General features: G+C 37.2%; 1 protein-coding gene across 2 annotated transcripts in view; it reads right to left on the reverse strand.

The window, feature by feature from the left end:
* The window catches only part of LOC118199580 (katanin p80 WD40 repeat-containing subunit B1-like), a 331,155-nt gene that overhangs the window by 106,313 nt on the left and 205,473 nt on the right, over nucleotides 1–19,369 (reverse strand). The gene's annotated exons all lie outside the window — the stretch shown is intronic.

Genomic DNA, 19,369 nt, shown 5'->3' on the forward strand with positions numbered 1-19,369 from the left:
GCTATGCAAATATTGTGCCTAATTAGCACTCTAGACAGGGTCAACAGAGATTTAGAAATAACCAAACAGCCAGGAGACATCCTAATACCACCACGCCAGCTGTTTCGGGTACTCCAAATATCATTAGTGTGTCTACTAATGCTTTGAATCCCCAAGCACCAAATTTTAATTTAAACTAATTCAGGGTGGGGAGAAACCAGTTTCCGTTTCGTCTCCTAAAACCCTTTTGGAGGTGCCTTCAGTATTTATAGTATCCACAAGTGAGGCATCTTTGCCTATAGTAGAGGGATCTATCTATTTTGGGGAATAAAGTTAAGTTTTTATTGGACTCAGGTGTTACCGTAAACATCATAGAAGCTAAATACATTAATTGTTTTGGAAGTAAAATCTCATTGGACACATGTAATATATATTTAAAGGATATAGCTGCAGAAAAAGTGAAAGTAATAAGAAGATCAATTTAGTGGTAGAATTCCAACAACAATATTTTGAAATATAATTTTTGATTACTGACACACCTCTTTCATATCAGTATGGTGCTTTATTAGGAACTAAATTTCTTGTAGACAATAACATGCATTTAGGTTTCTCCACTTCTCAACTGTTAGGATCAAATGTAATTCTTAAATGCCTAGTGCTGTGAACAGTAATGTTTTTTCTAGTTCAGCTTCTTAGTCATTTTGTTACTCTGTAACCAAACATAAATTACCACCTTGTTCAGAAAATATCATTAACTCTTTCGCATCGAAGTCGCCCGTAGCGCCCGTTCATTCAGGCAACGGCAAACCGTCCAACTCCTCGTTTATTTTCTACCTAGTTCTTTCTCCTCCACGTTAGTGTATGGCTCATTGGTTTCGCGAGTTGTTAAAAGACATGTCAATCATTCTTTTGAAGCAAATAAAGGAGAAATACGGAAAGCTATTGACGTTCGCAAGTGCAATCCGGCCCTAAGGTGAAACTGCACACAATGGATGAATGGATGAAACCGCAGAAGGGGGAAAGGAAAACTATTCCAAGACAAATTCGTAAACTCGGGCGTTTCCGATGTTTGTTGAAAACAGATTTGGTCGTCTCTCGATGCGAAAGATGTAAGCTCACTACTCGTTCTGCAAATTTTACTACTAATACTGTTTTGATTGAACCTTTAATAGAACATGCTCATAGTAAATTTTCCATAGCCAGGTCAGTTAACCAAATTTCTTCTTCTCAGGAATTTTATGTTAAAATAGCAAATTTTTCACCAAATACTCTACATCTCAATAATGAAATTGGCCAGTGCCCAACCTGTGGATGTCATCGCACATAATTCTGAACTTGTAAACAGTACCGCAATAGAAACAGGTGAGGATTTCGAGTCATGGGGTGGTGAATTTGATCTCAAACATTTACCTGAGCAGCAACAACAACAATTATCACACCTTCTCAATCAGTATAGTAACATCTTTGCTGCCTCAGTCACTGAATTAACAGGGTGTGACACCATCTTACACAACATCAACTTGCGTAACAATATCCCTGTTAGGCAAAAGCCTTATAAAGTGCCTTACCATCTCAGGGATGAACTGGATAGACAGGTGGCAGAGCTGCTTGAAAGGATACAGGAAAGGGACATCATCATACAGGAAAGTGACAGCCCTTACAGTGCTCCTGTTTTATTTGTGAAGAAAGCGGATAACACCTACCGTTTAACTCTTTCGCATTGAAGTCGCCCCAAACGCCCAAACATTCAGACATCGGCTGGACGCCCGAAACGCCTGAATAATTTCCTACCCAGTGCTTTTCCCCATCACGTTACTGCATTACTCATTGCTTTCAGGTGTTGTTAAATCACTTGTCAATCATTCTTTTGAAGCTACTAAAAGTAGCTTCCTTGTTTTCTTTGTTTACTGTCAGTGTTTAGCTTTTGATGCCCGAAGTTGCAATCCCGTCCCAAGGGGGAACTTCACACAGTGTCAAAGCGTCGAAGAAAGAAGTTCTCGCTTTACTTAAGTAAGGCTATTGTTGGCGCTCTAGTATTCAACTGGTCATGGGGGAAAGAAAAGCATTCCAAGAGAAATTCTTAGATACGGGCGTTTTCGATGTTTGGGGAATTGAGATTTTGCCCTCTCTCGATGCGAAAGAGTTAATCACTGACTTCCGCTAGTTGACTGAGAAAATCTATCGAAGATAGTTTTCCTCTGCCTTCCATGATTGAGTTGGTAGAGCAGTTGGGAGATTCGAATTATTTTTCCACACTTGATTTAACTTCAGGGTTTTTCCAGATGAAAATTCATCCTGATGACACCTTAAAAAGTGGTTTCTCGACTCCTTCTGGGCACTATGAGTGGTTACGAACATCTTTTGGCATGCGAAATGCTCCTAATTCCTTTCAAAGGTTGATGTCTATAGTTTTGGCCAATCTTTCATCATTAAAAATAGGGATTTACATTGATGATATTTTCATTGCTTCTAAAACTTTTAAAGAACATTTGGAAAAATTGAAGTTAGTTTTTGATAGACTAAAACAGCATAATTTAAAACTTAAGCCTTCAAAATGTCATTTTCTGAAAGAACAAATTACGTATTTGGGATACAAAGTTACCAAAGGTATTATACAGCCTGACGATCAAAACTTAAAGATCATTCAGAGTTTTATTGCACCTAAAAATAGGAAGGAAGTTAGGCGATTTTTAGGCCTTATTGGCTTTTACAGAAGGTTCATTCCAAATTTTGCCCAAAAGGCACTTCCTTTAACTCAGTTAACTAAAGATAAAGTTCCATTTTATTGGTCGCATGAAGCTCAGCCAGCGTTTGAGATTCTAAAAGCTGAACTTCTGAATGAACCTATTTTGGCTTTACCTGATTTTCATAAACCTTTTTCCTTGTGTACTGATGCTTCTAATTATGCACTGGGTGCTGTCTTATGTCAGGAAGATTCTAATGGATTCCAACACCCAATTTGTTATGCTAGTAGAAAATTGAAAGGTTCTGAAACACGTTACAGTACTGTAGAGAGGGAAATTTTGGCAAACTTTGGCACAATGGGTTTATCCCAATTGTTAATCTACCAGGTTCACAAACCTGGTAGATGTAACAGCAGATTATTTATCTAGGGCAGTCAATGTTACACAGTTGATTCAAACTTCCATTACTCCAGAATTGTTAGAATTATTCAAAAAAGAACAAGCTTCTGATTCTTCTTGCCAGCAGATTTTAAATGATCTTAAGAATAATAAGTCTCCTACACCTAATTCTCAGATATTTTTTGTAAAGGAAGATATTTTATATTGCAAATACAAGAAACCCAAGTCACGTTGGCAGAAACAAGATAGGCTAATTGTTCCTAAAACACTAGTATTAAGAATTTTGCAGGAACATCATGATTCTCCTACTGCTGCACACTCAGGCTATCACGGGATACTTCATCGGATTCAGAAGTCTTTTTTCTGGAAGGGTATGCATAAGCAGGTACACAATTACATCAAGTCCTGGCACTCCTGTATCCAGAGGAGGGGTCATAGACCTGCTCATAAGGCTCCCCTTATGAGAATGCCTATGGCTACCCGTCCCATTGAGCGAATTGCAATGGATATAGTGGGTCCCCTTCCAGTTACCTTGGCAGGGCAATAGATATATTTTGATCGTAACTGACTATTTTACACGATGGCCTGAGGCTTATCCTTTGCAGGACACCACGTCCAGATCCATAATTGAGAAATTAGAGCAATTTATTTCAACTCATGGAATACCTCAGCACATTGTTACAGATAAGGGTACTAATTTTATTTTTAGCTATAATGAAAGTTTATAAGAAATTGGAGGTTACTAAACATACTACTACAAGTTATCATCCATAATTCTGATGGTGTAGTTGAAAGATTGAATGCAACTTTAATTAATTCACTTAGCCATTTAGTTTCTCAGACTCAGGAGGATTGGGAGAGATATTTTTCTTTTGCCTTATTGGCTCACAGAACTGGTCGTCATAGTGCACTTCAGGAGTGTTCGGCTTTTATTTTATATGGCAGGGATTTATGTTTACCAATTGATTTATTATTGCAAACCAATTTTAGAACTTATGATGACACAAACAACTATTCTAAAGATTTGGTTTTGAGATTACAAAAGGCTTTTAAATTAGTCAATCAGAATTTAACGGAGGCTGCGGATAAGCAGGAAAATTAGCGTGGAAAGATTTCTCATGATAAGGAAATAAAAGTGGGAGATGTGGTGTATCTATACACTCTGGTAGTTCAGCCGGGTATGGCTAGAAAACTCTCTAAGTTAAATCAGGGACCATTCAGGGTTTTTGAACAAGTGACTAAAGTCAACTATGAAATTGCTTCAATTACAAATCCTGATCGGATTCAGACGATACACGTGGACAGACTCACGAAAGTACCAGAGAGAATTACTTTTCCCATACTTCAAAAAGATGACATAATTTTGGCGGATAATGTACAGAACTTGTCACACGATTCACCTTACCATCTAAGGCCTAGAGATGCACATGGTTTTGTGTCTAAAACGTGAATTGAAATATTTTCGATCATATAATTTGATTTGTATACAATTTGCTTAACTTAATATTTATTTTATTGGTAATTGTATTCTATGTGGCTTAATTTGTAATCAATTAGCATAGTTGTGTAGTCTTCTTGGCTTATCCTTGGTCGAGTGTTGCTTTTGGATTTTACATGTTTTGGCATGTGAAATAGTGATCAAGTTGTCTTGGTTTGGAACTTTCTGGTCTCAATAGCTTGGTTTTTTTTGGAGGTTTTGCAGGGCTGGTCCCCGTGTTTTGTCTCCACTTCTTTAAGTTCAATTTTTTTTCCTCTTAAAATCCCTTAGCCATGGTAGTCGGGATTGTTTCGGTTAGAATTCTGACTAGATAGTTCTCTTGCCAACACTTCATGGTGATTTTTTTCTGTTAATAATGGTGCAACTCGCTTTAATTTCTTTTTCCAGGGATTTATTAGTAGTTTAGTTTGCGCTGTACAGTTGCGGTGTTAACTCTTATGCCCTCTCTTATTGGTGCGGCGACAGTGCTTAGGGAAATGAAATTATGTGTGTTAGGGAAAATTTATGATTTATACATTAGACATTTCCTTAAACTTACTTTTGTGTTTGTAGTGTCACTTAAATTGGTGATTGCAGGAACTTAGTTTGTTTACATTTTTGTTGTGTGTCAAGCGCCATTAGCTCTTGAATTGTTTTGCTTTTGAACACTCGTATACTCACTGGTGTTTGTTTATTTACACATATTTTATTTGTTTACACACTTTTCACTTTGGTTTCCCTTTGGGGGTATCGGAATTTTTACATTTTATGTAATTTACAATTTTATCTTTATTTTTGCATTTTACAATTTTATCTTGGGGCGTGTCACGTGTTGTTTGACAATACTTTTATTTTGTTTTGCTATATACTTAGTTGTGTGCCAGGGACATTTCCTGACCCTCTTGCTCGGATCACTAATGGATATGTGCTAACCATAGAATTATGGTAGGATTTGGATATGTGCTAGCCATCGATTATGGTAGGATTGGATTTGCTAACCATAGAATTATGGTAGGATTTATATATGTGCTAACTATTGAGTAGGATTTCTTTTGGGTTTAAATGAGATTTGATATTTCTTGCGAAACTTGATTGCAGGTATGATTTTGAGTGTAAATCCGAATCTTGATTTTATGCTAACCATGACTCATGGTAGGATTAGTTGTAAATAAGTACATGTATCCCTCTTTGCGATTAACATCTGGTTGTACCAACACTTACTATGATTTTTTTCTTCTTAATTGGTTCCTTTTGTAAACTTTTTCCATTGTCTGTGGGTCCCAAAATTTTTGGCTTCCGATCATGGGAGGAATTATGTTGTGTAGCAAATTTAATGTAATCAAACGAATCACAGAAATCAAAATTTTAATGTGTAAATATTCAAAATTTTAGCTACACAACAAGTTGGATTTTATTAATTAATTTGGCTATTATTATTTATTGCAAACATTTTGGGTTATTTGGTTTACGCGAACAGCGTCTTCAAACTTGTACACTCAGACAATAGATATAGGTGGATTTTTACATAATAAACTCAGTTTTTCATGATAAAAATTAAGTTAAACTCTTAGTATTTAATATTAATAGTTGCAGAAAAATTAGCTCATTAATTTGAGATAACTTTTATTTTCCTAACTTATATTACATTTTAGTTATGAGCTTTTAATTATTATATTTTTACCGTTGTCATTGTGATTTCTATTCTGGGGGAGGAAATCTCCCTTTTCCGGTAGAATGGTCGTTTTTTCGAGTTTTCAGTGCACTTTCACTGGGGCCTCTTCCAGGGTTGTTGAGATTCCCACGTTTCTCCACTCTGATAGGCGTGGCTGGTTGGCGAGTTGGAAAATCCGTTGGGGTTTCAAAGCTGTTGTTTTGGCGTGGATGTTTGCATGAAGGAATGCTGAGTGTTGCAACTGGTTTTCCATTGGCGGGGCGTGAGCGATGTCAAGTTGGTGTTCCCGCGCGTTTCTTTTTAACGGGCGGTTTTGAGAAACAAGGTCACTTTTTGGACTTTTGCACTTTACACTTGGGACTGCTACTCGCAGGCCGCGAATTAAGCTGTTCTTGGACTTTGGGAAAGAAGGAAAAAATGTAGTCTCACCCGCTCGATCTACGGTGTTCATGCCCGCGCAAAAAGAAATGCTAGAATAATAGCGTCGGCAACATCTTTCCTTCTGATTTTTTTTATCTTCGGTGTTTACTTGATAAGTTTAGTTTTCAAATAAGAAAAAAAATGAAAAAAAAAACGGCATCCAGATTAGTAGACCGATAATCTGACTCCACACGCTTCTCAATGTTAAAAATTTAACTGAAATGGCATTGGAACTCCCCTGCAAAGGCTGATGTGATTCCGTAAAAATTATATGTATCTGCTCACCAAGATGGTTCGACAACGTAATCTCTTCCACAGATGCGCGAATTCTCAACTAAAGGTTCACTCTTCTCAATGTTAGAAATTTAACTGAAATAGCCTGGAACTCCCCTGCAAAAGCTGATGTGATCCGTAAAAATTTAAGCATCTACTCACCAAGATGGTGCGACAACGTAATCTCTTGCACTGATGCGCGAAATCTCCACTAAAGGTTTACTCTTCTCATGTTAGAAATTTAATGGAAACAGACTTGTAACTCCCCTGCAATAGCTGGAAACATTTTGGCTTCGAATTCACATAAAGACAATAGTGTGGAACTTTTCCCCTCGTCTTCTGAGCATTGGATTTGTTGAATACACCGCTTCCAACTCACCAACCAGGCCTCCAGCAGTTCAGATAAGTTTTTTTTACTTAAAAAATTTTGGTTGTTAAAGAAATAATTTAGTTTGTTGTGATAAATTAACTTAATTAGAATGAAATCATTTTGTCAGTTGAGATAAAGTAACTTAATTAGAATGAAATAATTTTGTTGAGGTAAAGTAACTTAATTAGAATGAAATAATTTTGTTAGTTGAGATAAAGTAACTTAATTCGAATGAAATAAGTTTGTTAGTTAAGATAAAGTAACTTAATTAGAATGGCTAAGCTAATATATTCTTAGTTAAATTATTTAATTAAAGCAGTGAATTTCTTTTATCGTTAAGATTTTTATGTAAGGTGCCATTAATTGAGCTTCATTGCTACGCTATTGGATTAAATTGTTTGTAAGATGTAAAAGCCAGATTTTATTTCTTAATATTTTACCCGGTTTATTTTTTTAAAGAAAAACAATTGATTAAAATGTGCAATAACCTTCTTAATATCATTGGATTCTGTACCAAGTTCATTAATAGCTTATTCAGTGTAAAATGCTTTTGAAAGTGTTAAATTGTTAAATATTCTTTTTTTTTTCTCCCCGGGGAGGGTATTGTTAATCTATCCAAAAGTTTTATGTGATTATTCTTACTTGTATGAATTCGAAATAATGTTTGATATTATAGAGTCTTGAAGGAAAATGTGAGATTATTTAGTGAAAGTATACATTTTGTTATAATCAATATATTCTCCTTAACTGAATAAGATCTGCTAGAATATAAATTGCATACAAATTAATTAACTGTTTAAGAGTTTAATGAATAGGCATACTTTTCTGGATCAGTCAATGTTTATTTATTTTTTTTGTGTGTGCTCATGTCTTTCACCAGTCAACTACTTAGATTTTATTTCAGGGTTAATCCGAACACAACGCAATGTTTTAGGTTTATTGGGATTAGTATATATAACTGTTGTTAGAAAAATTTAAGTGTTACTTGTCAACTTAGTAGGCACATAACAAATTTTGGTGCCCATAAAAACCATAACACAAAGCGCATCTAAAGCGAAAGCTAACCCGGAAATATCTTCGATTTTACACTGAACTAACGGCTCACAACAATAACAACAACTTAGAGCAGACGACCTTTTTCTAGCCTTACATAATTTACAAACAGCAGTCTACATAATTTATTCAGCCTTACATAATTTTCAAACGGCCACCAGGATATTTCTAATATTTTCTGCTTCTCGAAATTACAGAAAAGCACGAATTACAGTTACAGCTAATAGAGTGGTGAATTAGATTTATTCAATTACAGTACCTATTACGGTTATACAGGAACCGGACCAAAATGTCGCAAAACAGTCGCCAAGTTTAGCGACGTTTGGCGATTTCTCACCAAATTACCGAGATACTCATTTACTCAATGTTAAATGAACTTGCCCCTGTAATTTTACTTTACCGGCAAAGCTTTTCATCTCAGATCTTTTGCGTTAAATTATAAGGTATTCTTTCCCTCCTTCCAGCACGCCTTCGTGGTGTAACGGTTAGCACATTCGACGCATATTCGAGAGGTCCAGGTTCGAGTCCTTGCGAGGGCATTGCTCATTTTTTATGTTTCCTGCTTAAAAAAAAGTCGTAATATCTCTACAACATTACACAGAAAAATACAACAATTGCAATAAAATCATCTATCTATGTGCAAAATTCGTAACAATATTGTTACGAAATGTACAGGTGCGGTAAGATGGCTTTCCCGCAAAGCAGTTTTAGGGTTGCCATAAAATGGCAAATGAAGGCAGGGTTGCCACATTTGGCGAGAAATCGCGCATTTGGCGACAAAATTGGCGATATGCCATTGGCTGATGGAGAACCTTCTGGAACGAATTCTTACCGGTTTAGCCCAGAATGTTTTCGAACATAAGCTGAAAGCTATATAAAGCCTGCTGGTCCGCAGTCAGTCAGTAGTATTGAGAGTGTGTCTCGTCTAGCGAGTCAGTCCATGCGGAGTCCATCGAGTTAACAGCCGGGCAGCGAGTGCACCGAAGGAGTTTGTTAGTGCATCGTTGAGAGAGCGTGTTGAGCTCCGGGAACGACTGAACCGAAGAGTTGGGAGCTGTGCTCGTGTGTCTTCGAGTGCATCGCGAGTTGTAGCATGGAGTGTGTCGAGAGTACGTGGAGTTCCGAGAACGACCGAGCAGAGTCGAAAGCTTTACTTCGGAAAGCAGAGTCGAGTGCTTTGCACGAAGCTGTCTCCACCGTGATAGCCTGATAATCTGAAGGCTGTGTCGCTGATCGTGTCAGCGTGTTTATAGTAGTTGATCGACGACTCTAAAACGTGTTTTGAAGCTGCCCTGACGATACTGGCTAATAAAATGTGTTTCGATACTTCATCAAGTGTCATCGTTATTCACTCCAAATCCACACGAACCCCGTACGAACGTGAAGGAAGAAAATAACGTAACACTGGTGTCAGAAGTGGGATTTGCGAGTGAATGCCAGTGACCCGCCTGCAGAGGAAAGCGATGGCAGAAGAAATGAAGACTTTGATGGACTTTTAGCCGAGTTGAAAGCCGGACAGGATGAGATGAAAGCTGAGATAAAAGCCGGATGTGCTGAGATAAAAAGCCGGATAGGATGAGATAAAAGCTGTTATGAAGATGTAGTGTTGCGTGGCTCCAACTTGTCAGCAACTATGGTAGTGACTGCTATGAATAGTAAATTACACAAACTCGTAAGAAGGGTATAAATCCCTTTTTATTCCACTTTAGAAATAACAGCTGCGTTCACTTGACGCTCACAAACTACGCCGACCCGGCGGTTTAACAAAAACTGAACTGTGAAACTAAAAATTAATGACAGGATGAGTAAACAACTAGATCACTACCTACGAGGTTCTGAAAATCGTAACTAACTTAACCGCGTTCTAAGATACAGGTGAGATTCAGCGAGCTTACTGATTATGCAGTTGAAAAATTCAGCGAACTGCCGAGATAGGCACAGAGGCCGAAACGCTCGGTTCTTAAATTTCTACCTAGCAACCTTCACGTTCGCGATTCAAGAAGCACACATACAAACTCGTTTCCCTTCTATTTAAACTCAACTTACTTCTGATAAAATTTGAATATACTGCGCGTTCTACTACAATTTACATACTCTGGCATTGGCAATTCTAGGGCAAAGTAAAGGCTTGACAGGAAAGATAGCTCAATTTTAAAATAAATGTTAGTTAAAATAATTATAAACCCTGCAAAGAGATAAAAGCTGGATATAAAGAGATGACAGCTGAGATCAATGCTGGACTGAAAGAGATGAAAGCCGGACTAGAAGATAAGGAAGCCCAGCGGGAAGAAATAAATGTCGGCCAAGAAAAGGTGCGAGAGCAACTCCAACCGCTGAAAGTGGAGCTTGCAGAAGAAACTAGAGCCATAAAAGATGTGAAAATGACAGTAGTGCCATCTGGAGAATCCAAGAATGAAGAAATGAAAGAAGTAGCTAACGAACTGCCTGAGAAAGATCCAGAAATGATCGATGAAATATCTAACGGGATTTAAAGAAAAAGAACGAAAACATGAAGAAATAAAAGACGGGAAGGAAAATTTAGATTCCAACATGCCTGAAGTAGAGATAGAAGAAAGTAAAAATGCGATTGTCAAGTTCCTAGAAACTGATAGTGAAGTTATGAAAACGCACTCAGCAAGTCTCAAACCATCTGAAAGTGCATGTGATGCAGAGATGACAGAAGTTAATGTGCAGCTTAAGCAGTGCGCTCCAGTAATTGAAAGAAAATTCACTCACTTTCCAAACTAAGTGTGCGTCTCATAGTGCAGATTTTGAAGACACGGTATTGTTTGTAAATCTGGATACTTCTGCTTGTAAAGGATCGGATTCTATTCATGAGCCTGGTGCAAACATCGGAACTGGCTTTCAGGAAATAGAGGTAAATGAACATGCACCATCTGCTAAAAATACCGAGGTGAACTGTACGCCTGCTGCGAATGAACTACAGAGTGGTGAACGAACTGTTTTAGATCTTCCAGTGGATGAAAAGTCTAAAAGGACTGCATCTTTAGACTGCGATATGCAAAACAGAAATGTGTCTGGGAATTACAGTGAAAAGTATTTGACCCGGGTATAAATTAATGTAAAGACAGAGACTGAAATTCAATCAGAACTTTAATTTGTATTATTTGAAATCGTGATGTGTTTAATTTGTGTATATATTTTGTACATAGTGTAACTATTTGCTTCTCATTTTTAGGGGTACCCATAATTCTTGCACATGAGTTTTCTTATCTAGTTTCTGTGTAAAGTTTGTATGTAGTGTAAATGCTTGTTTCTTTAGTTATGTTATCTGTATGTTTTAAAACGTTTCAATTGTTTCAATTGTAATTTGGCTTCTGACCAAGGGTTGTACTGCCCGGGACGTGCAGTCCTTGGGAGGGGGCAGTGTTACGAAATGTACAGGTGCGGTAAGATGGCTTCCCCGCAAAGCAGTTTCAGGGTTGCCATAAAATGGCAAATGAAGGCCGGGTTGCCACATTTGGCGAGAAACCTCCCGTTTGGCGACAAAATTGGCGATATGCCATGGATTGATGGAGAACCTTCTGGAACGAATTCTTACCGGTTTAGCACAGAATGTTCTCGAACACAAGCCGAAAGCTATATAAACCCTGCTGGTCCGCAGTCAGTATTGAGAGTGTGTCTCGTCTAGCGAGTCAGTCCATGCGGAGTCGATCGAGTTGACAGCCGGGCAACGAGTGCACCGAAGGAATCTGTTAGTGAATCGCGGTTAGTGCATCGTCGAGAGAGCATGTTGAGCTCCGGGAACGACTGAACCGAAGAGTCGGGAGCTGTGCTCGTGTGTCGTCTAGTGCATCGCGAGTTGTAGCGTGGAGTGTCTCGAGAGTATGTGGAGTTAGGAGAACGACCAATCAGAGTCGGGAACTGTACTCCGAAAAGCAGAGTCGAGTGCTTTGCAGGAAGCTGTCTCCACCATGATAGCCTGATAAGCTGAAGGCTGTGTCGCTGATCGTGTCAGCGTGTTTATAGTAGCTCATCGACGACTGTAAAACGTGTTTTGGAGCTGTCCTGACAATACTGGCTAATAAAGTGTGTTTCGATACTTCATCGAGTGTCGTCGTTATTCACTCCAAATCTGCACGAACCCCGTACGAGCGTGAAAGAAGAAAATAACGTAACAACTGGTGTCAGAAGAATAAAAATAGGTTACTGAGCTTTTAAATGCCACTGTTATTTGTAAAGTAGCAAATTTTTATGTCTACGATTTCTGAATTTCAACAGACTCCTAATTTTCACATATAAGAAGGGGATAATTTTATATTTTTCATTCTAAGATTCCTTGATTCTAAGATATATGGAATATTCGTTCAGAAAATAAATTTTGCTAAACTGCATTTAACATAACTAAAGTTGTTAGTTAATTCAGCGTGAACTTACTTCATAAACTGGAGTGTGGTATGATCTACTCTGATGGAAAAACTGAGCAAAAAACTTTTCTTCTGCATAATTACAGGAATTTTAAACCGTTAAATGGGATAGAATTTGCTTGCTTTGCATTACACCTCCACCTCAACAACAAAACTAAAAAAAAAAAACCTTGAATTAATTACAGAATACATCCGATAGATTTTTTAACCTCAGTTTACGCAGTTGACTGGAATAATTCATTCATTAAAATACCTCATTCTGTTACGGCTTATTGGGCAGTGAGTGCTCGCTTCGTTTTTATTATTCACTTTTTCCCTAATTAGCTGAGAGTTTCGACAGCTGTTCTTGCACTCACGTTGGCACATGTGTGGTTGACAAAAACTGATGACTTATAGTCATTCAGTCTACCCTTATGGCTTTGATTTTGGAGAGGAATAAAATCACAACTTGCCAGATTTAAAACAGTCAGGTTCACTGTGATTTATATTCGCACAAGCGTAATATTGCTTATACAAGGTACCCCATCAATCTCCCATAAATCTGTTGAGTGAGATTTTTTCCTCAGTGTTCATAAATATTTATCCAAAAAATATAACTCAACAGCCCATGCTTTTATAGGATAATTCAGAAGAAAAAGTGTGATAATTTTGATATTGCCAGATAAGGGCGCGAGTACACGAATGATACATTAGAGATGATTATCTTTTCCTAGTACATAATGAACGATTTTGCCTTATACAAGTTAAGTTTATTTTCTAACTAAACATGCAATTTTAGAGCATAACATTTAATATAACACTAATTAAACTATATATTAAAATTAAGCTAAAATTATTAAAAAAAAAATAAGTATACATAAACTCGAATCTCAAATGTACTTAACTTCGAGTTTTCGTTTTTATATGAATTTTGAAGTCTTAACAAAAGTTTGAGAAATCTTTTTATGCTTTTTGATCTCAAATGAACTGGAAAAGCTAAACATATTTCAGAAGCATCTTGATCGACTTTTATGAAGCTTTAATTCATTTTCCCCTGATGAGTTCTGAATTGGAGTTTCAATGAAAGGAAATTGATTTTTATTTGTATAATTTTGTATATTTTCCCTTTCGCATTTTTATTTGAGTTTGTTCTACTATGAATTCTTTCTTTAAATGGATTTGTTTTAATATTGCGTTAAACCCCTCATACTATAATATTTCAATTACTATATTATAGAGGAACTGCCTTGCTTTTATTCAAACTTAATAATAAATTTAGATGCTTTAACATTATTCTACTTAGATGGTGTTCACTTCCACGCCTGTCGAATTAATTTGTACATTTTCGTTGCCCTGCGTTGGCAACACGCTTTTGAGATTTGTCGTTCGTAGGATTCGGTCGCTAAAAGCGTAGCTGGCCTGTAAATGTTGTAATTTTTATTTTATGCTTATCTGTAATCCTGAATTATTACTAAATATTTACGTGTGAATGTTATATCATTAAATGTCTTCAGTTTGATTTAAATACACCAAGAGTCGACTGAATTTATTAAGGACGTTTAAAGTCGTAACTGCGTCATCCATGTCGGCGCCATTCTAATACGAGGAACGTAAACATCATTTTGGAGGCACGCCGACGAGATCAGATCAAGAATTCGTCAGCAGTTCAAGTACAGATAAGTGATTTTTTAGTTCGATTTACATCTAAATTTGATTCTTGAAGTTTTATATTTATTTTGTATTGATTTTGATTTTGAACTCGAATACCTCGATTACTTATTATGGATCTAACTACTGTCATTAGATTGCGTGGTAGGGCAAAAGCGGCCTTCACAAGGCTTCAGAATACTATTTCTTCCGATTTATCTAAAAATGAAGTAATTTTGCATCTGGAGCGCTTAGAAAGGGTTTATTCAGATTTTGATAAATTTGATGCCCAATTACCAGAAGGACAGTCAGAAATTGAAGATTTTGAATCGAAGTATTTTAGTTTGAAACTTCAGTATCAAAATTTATTAGATGTATTAAATGTGGCTAATTTGCCAAATGCTACAGGAAATTCTAATATTAGTAACTTTAAGTTACCTAAGTTGAATATTCTTATTTTTTCGGGTAACTTCATTAGACTGGATGAATTTTAAAGATTTGTTTGTTGCAACAGTGCATAATACTTCTTTATCGAATATACAGAAATTTCAGTATTTAATCGGATCACTTGCTGATGAACCAGCTTCTATAATTAAACATATTCCATTATCAAATAATTCTTATGAAGAAGCATGGGCAAAATTGCTCGCTAGGTACCATAAAAAGAAACAAATCGTACAATCGTTAATTAAACCATTTATGGATCAAAAATGTATTTCACAGGTTGATAATGTTAACTTACTGCAATTAACTGATACTTCCGATGAAGTTATCAGAGGTTTAAAAGCTCTTGGTGATGAAGCAATTTCTAGGGATCCATGGTTAATATTTATGTTGCTTCAAAAGGTAGATTCAGAAACTCGAAAGTTATGAGCACAGAAAACAGCGGAAGATGGTTTTTCTATATTGGAATCATTTTTTGAATTTTTAAATTTAAGGTGTTCTTCTCTCGAAATTATCGTAAATAAAGAAGCGGAAGCTAAAGTTGTTGATAAAAGTAGTAATGTTAGTTCTAAAACATTACAGAATTCTAAATTTAGTAGTACTAAATGTTCGAAATGTAACGGACTTCATGCGTTATATAAATGCGTTAACTTTAAGAATTCGGATGTTATTGCTAGAAAGAACTTTGTGAAAAAACGAGGATTGTGTTTTTTATGTTTAAATTCTCATCTAATCAAAAACTGTAATTCTCAGTTAAAGTGTAATTTGTGTAATTCAAAAACGCATAATAGTATGTTGCATGAAGATATTAAACATAACAACGTACAGCTTTTAAAAGCGCCAAATGAAAACGAAAGCACTCCAGAGAGAATTTCGAATGAATCATGCGAGGGTCAAGGTCAGGTTGTAAGGATCTTAAGTTTTACTAACGTTTATTTTATTTTAAATCTTTACTATCACTTCTTATTTTCTACTTCCGGCCAGAATTAAAAGCGTTAACTTATTTATGCCAAATTTGTCTGGCGAACGCCAAGCACTTAAGTTGTGGCTTTTTGCCAAGCGAGAATGAGGAAGGAGTTAGTCGAAGCAGGCCGCTTGCCTTAGAAGTTTTACTCAGTTGCTGGTTGCCTTCCAGGCCAGAGGTTTAATCCTCTTGATAATTTTAAAGGTATTGTAGTGTTAACAGTTCTCTGTACTACATACGGCTTCCTGTTAATATAAGGCCAATCTTCCACGTTTATTATTTCAAAGTCAAGTTATAGTTATATTTTTATATTCTTACGTTTAGACCACAAGTAGTGGGTCTTTGTATTCCGAAGTACGGAAATTATTGTAAAGAGAGAAAAATAAAGGGTTTTGTATACTCTTCTTGTGTATCCTGTCTACTTTCCACAGTTATTGAACATAGCTTTAGTAAGCTCTCTGTTCCGAGTCAGGTCCTTGCATGTTCCGAAAGAAAGTAAGACGGAACATTGAACCTGATAGTGGCGCCCAACGAAGAAGAATAACCATGGCCGAGTTTCAAGAAGAACCTGTGCTGCCTACAGAAGCGGCTCAGAATCCAGAAATGCCAGCTGCCGCCCTGGAAGGATTTGGTTACATCGTCCAGACCATGCGCGTTTCGATGAAACCAGAAGCAACATTTAATGGAAACTCACCGGTAACCAGTTTTTTGTAAAAATAGGATGACCACTTCATGCTCTACCCCGGGCACGAATTTCAAAAAGTTACCTTAGCTACCAGCGCTTTGAGCGGCCAAGCGCTTAATTGGTTCAAATGCATAGGCAGAAGTCTCTTGGGTCAAGCAGGAAGTCCCACCTATACTTACGAAAATTTCAAGACTGCCCTACTAAAAGCCTTCCCTGTTGTAAGGGATCGTGCGAAATTAGAAACGGAACTTTTCAGTATATATCAGCAAAGAATCGAAAATCTCTCAAGCTTTATTTTAAGAAATATTCACGTCTTCAAACTCTTGTATGGAAACCGTCCGGATCCTGAGATAATTCAAGTGATTTTGCCGAGGTTACTGCCCCAAGTGCAAGACTTTATTGAATTAAGAAATCGAACTACACTGGAAAAGTTATTTGAGCTAGCAATCCAGTTTGAAAGTAGAAGAACGGCGGACATTGAAAGAAGACGCCAATATCAACAGCGAAACCAATTTGGTGCGCCAAGACTACAGCAAACTCAAGCTACGGAAGCAAGGCGAATCAGTGGGCAAGGAAACCCGAGCATTCAAAAACAGCCGGCGAACGTCGACAGTTCAATAGCAATCTAGGGAAAAAGTCTCAAGCCCAGTGGAAAAGAAGGAAAGCACGGAAAGGAAAAATAATTTAAACTAAAACGGATTTCTGCTGACGGGAGGGTGCGGAAATCCGAAGGCCACGAAAACCCCTCTTCCTTCAAGTTAAATACAGTAATGGTGAAAAATTTGACTCTTCCGAAGATTGAAGTGTTGGTGAATAATATCCCAGCCACCGCACTCCTGGATACAGGCGCGCAGTGTTCCTGTGTGGCAGAAGATTTTTTTTAGGAAGTATTTTCGTAAATATTGTATATAGAATTCGGATAATACGACAGTGTTAGCTGCGCAAGGAGAAAGATGTAAGTGTATAGGTAAATTACCGCTGTATGTCCGTATCAAGGACGAACAAGTAAAGGTTATGTTTTTCATAGTAAAGAATCTGCAAGCACATATTATCTTAGGAATAGATTTTCTTTCAGAGGCACAAGCAACGCCAGATTTTAATGAAGCGTCCCTTAAGCTGACAATGAAACCAGTTCGAGAAGAAAAGGCTGAACCGCCGATGTTAAACCTTGACCACCTGCCTAATGAAGAGCAAGGAAGAATCCGACAAGTGGTAAGTGAATTTGCTTCGTTATTTAGTGATATTCCAGGATTTATTCAGGTTACTAACTGGAGATTCAATGCCAGTTCGCCACAAAGCATTCCGGTATGATAAGAATAAGGAAAAAAATTATAGAATGGCATATCACTTATGCATTTCTGCGTATGCGGTTTGGCCTTTCAGGGGCACTGGCAACATTTCAGCGATGTATGGACATTGTGTTAAGGCCTGTTCTTGAAAAGTCCACATTTATCTATTTAGACGATATCATTATTACTAGTGATAATCTCGACCAACATGTACAGGATTTAAGAAAGGTGTTTTCTTTATTAAATGAGGCTGGTCTAAAAGTTAATGTCGAAAAGTGCAAATTTGCAGCCCCAGAATTAAAATATTTAGGTTACAAAATATCTCAGAAAGGAATCTGGATCAAAAATAATCGCTGTACAAAAGTATCCGACTCCAAACACGGCGAAGAAGCTCTCTTCTTTTCTAGGACTTTGTTCATATTATAGGTCCTTTATAAAAGATTTTGCAGCTATTGCTGAACCATTGTTAACATTAAAAAGGAAAAATGCAAGATTCTCGTGGACGGCCGAAACCAATAGTGATTTCGAAAAATTAAAACAAGCATTAACGCAAGCCCCTGTGTTGAAATTTCCTGAAAAGAATGAGAATTTAGAAATTTCAGCGGATGCTTCGGATTATGAGGTAGGAGCGGTACTTTCGCAAAATCAGCAGCCCGCGGCATTTTTTAGCCGAACATTAAATCAAACACAAAGAAACTATTCCGCGACCGAAAGAGAGGAACTTGCAGTTCTGTTAGCAGTGCAAAAGTTCCGAGTCTATTTTGGAAAGGCGCCAATAACAGTGTACTCTGATCATGCGGCGGTAACTAGATTGTACTCAGGGAAAAACTTATCCCCAAGGTTAATAAGATGGGCACTCAAGCTACAAGAATATAATCTGGTAATCAAGCATACCCCCGGAAAGGAAAATATCGTAGCAGATGCCCTATCCAGAATTAAAATAGATGAAGAAGGTAATACTGTAAAGGTGGCAATGCTCACAGCATGTACAATAAATTCCCGAGAAACTGTAATAACCGAACTGGGTAAGGATCCTGAGTTTGGAAGCATTTATGAGTATTTAAATGATCCTGAAAATTTTAGCCACCAAGATATTGTGGCGATAAGATATAGGGCGGCCCATTACGAACTAATAGATGGTCTATTATTTTATACAAAAACTACGAATTCCAACAACGAATTTCGACCTGTTATCCCAGCTAGTCTTAGATTAAATATCCTGCAGGAGCTCCATGACAGCCCTTTAGCTTCTCATGCTGGTATTCGAAAAACTATCCAACGCGTACGCGAGGTAGTCTATTTTCCTGAACTGCAAAAGTTAACAAGGGCGTATGTCCAGTCCTGCCCAACATGTCAAGCAGTTAATTATATTAATTTCCGCCCGGCCGGGTTTCTAAATAGTATTAAATCCGAATTTACAAATGAAATAATTGGCATCGATTTATTGGGCCCTTTCCCAATAAGTGGACCGAAATTGTACCCTTAAAACGAGCCTCCGCGAAATTAGTTAGTGATTCTATTTTAAATAAATATATTTTAAAATACGGGGCGCCTCTAAAAGTTATATCGGATAATGTCCTCAATTTGTAAGTAATATATTTGAAGACATGTGCCAAAAACTGGGCATACGTCATTTAAAAATGGTC

This window comes from Stegodyphus dumicola, chromosome 3 (assembly GCF_044657685.1).
Source record: "Stegodyphus dumicola isolate Sdum_Otavi_A_Nest chromosome 3, ASM4465768v1".
Taxonomy (NCBI): domain Eukaryota; kingdom Metazoa; phylum Arthropoda; class Arachnida; order Araneae; family Eresidae; genus Stegodyphus; species Stegodyphus dumicola.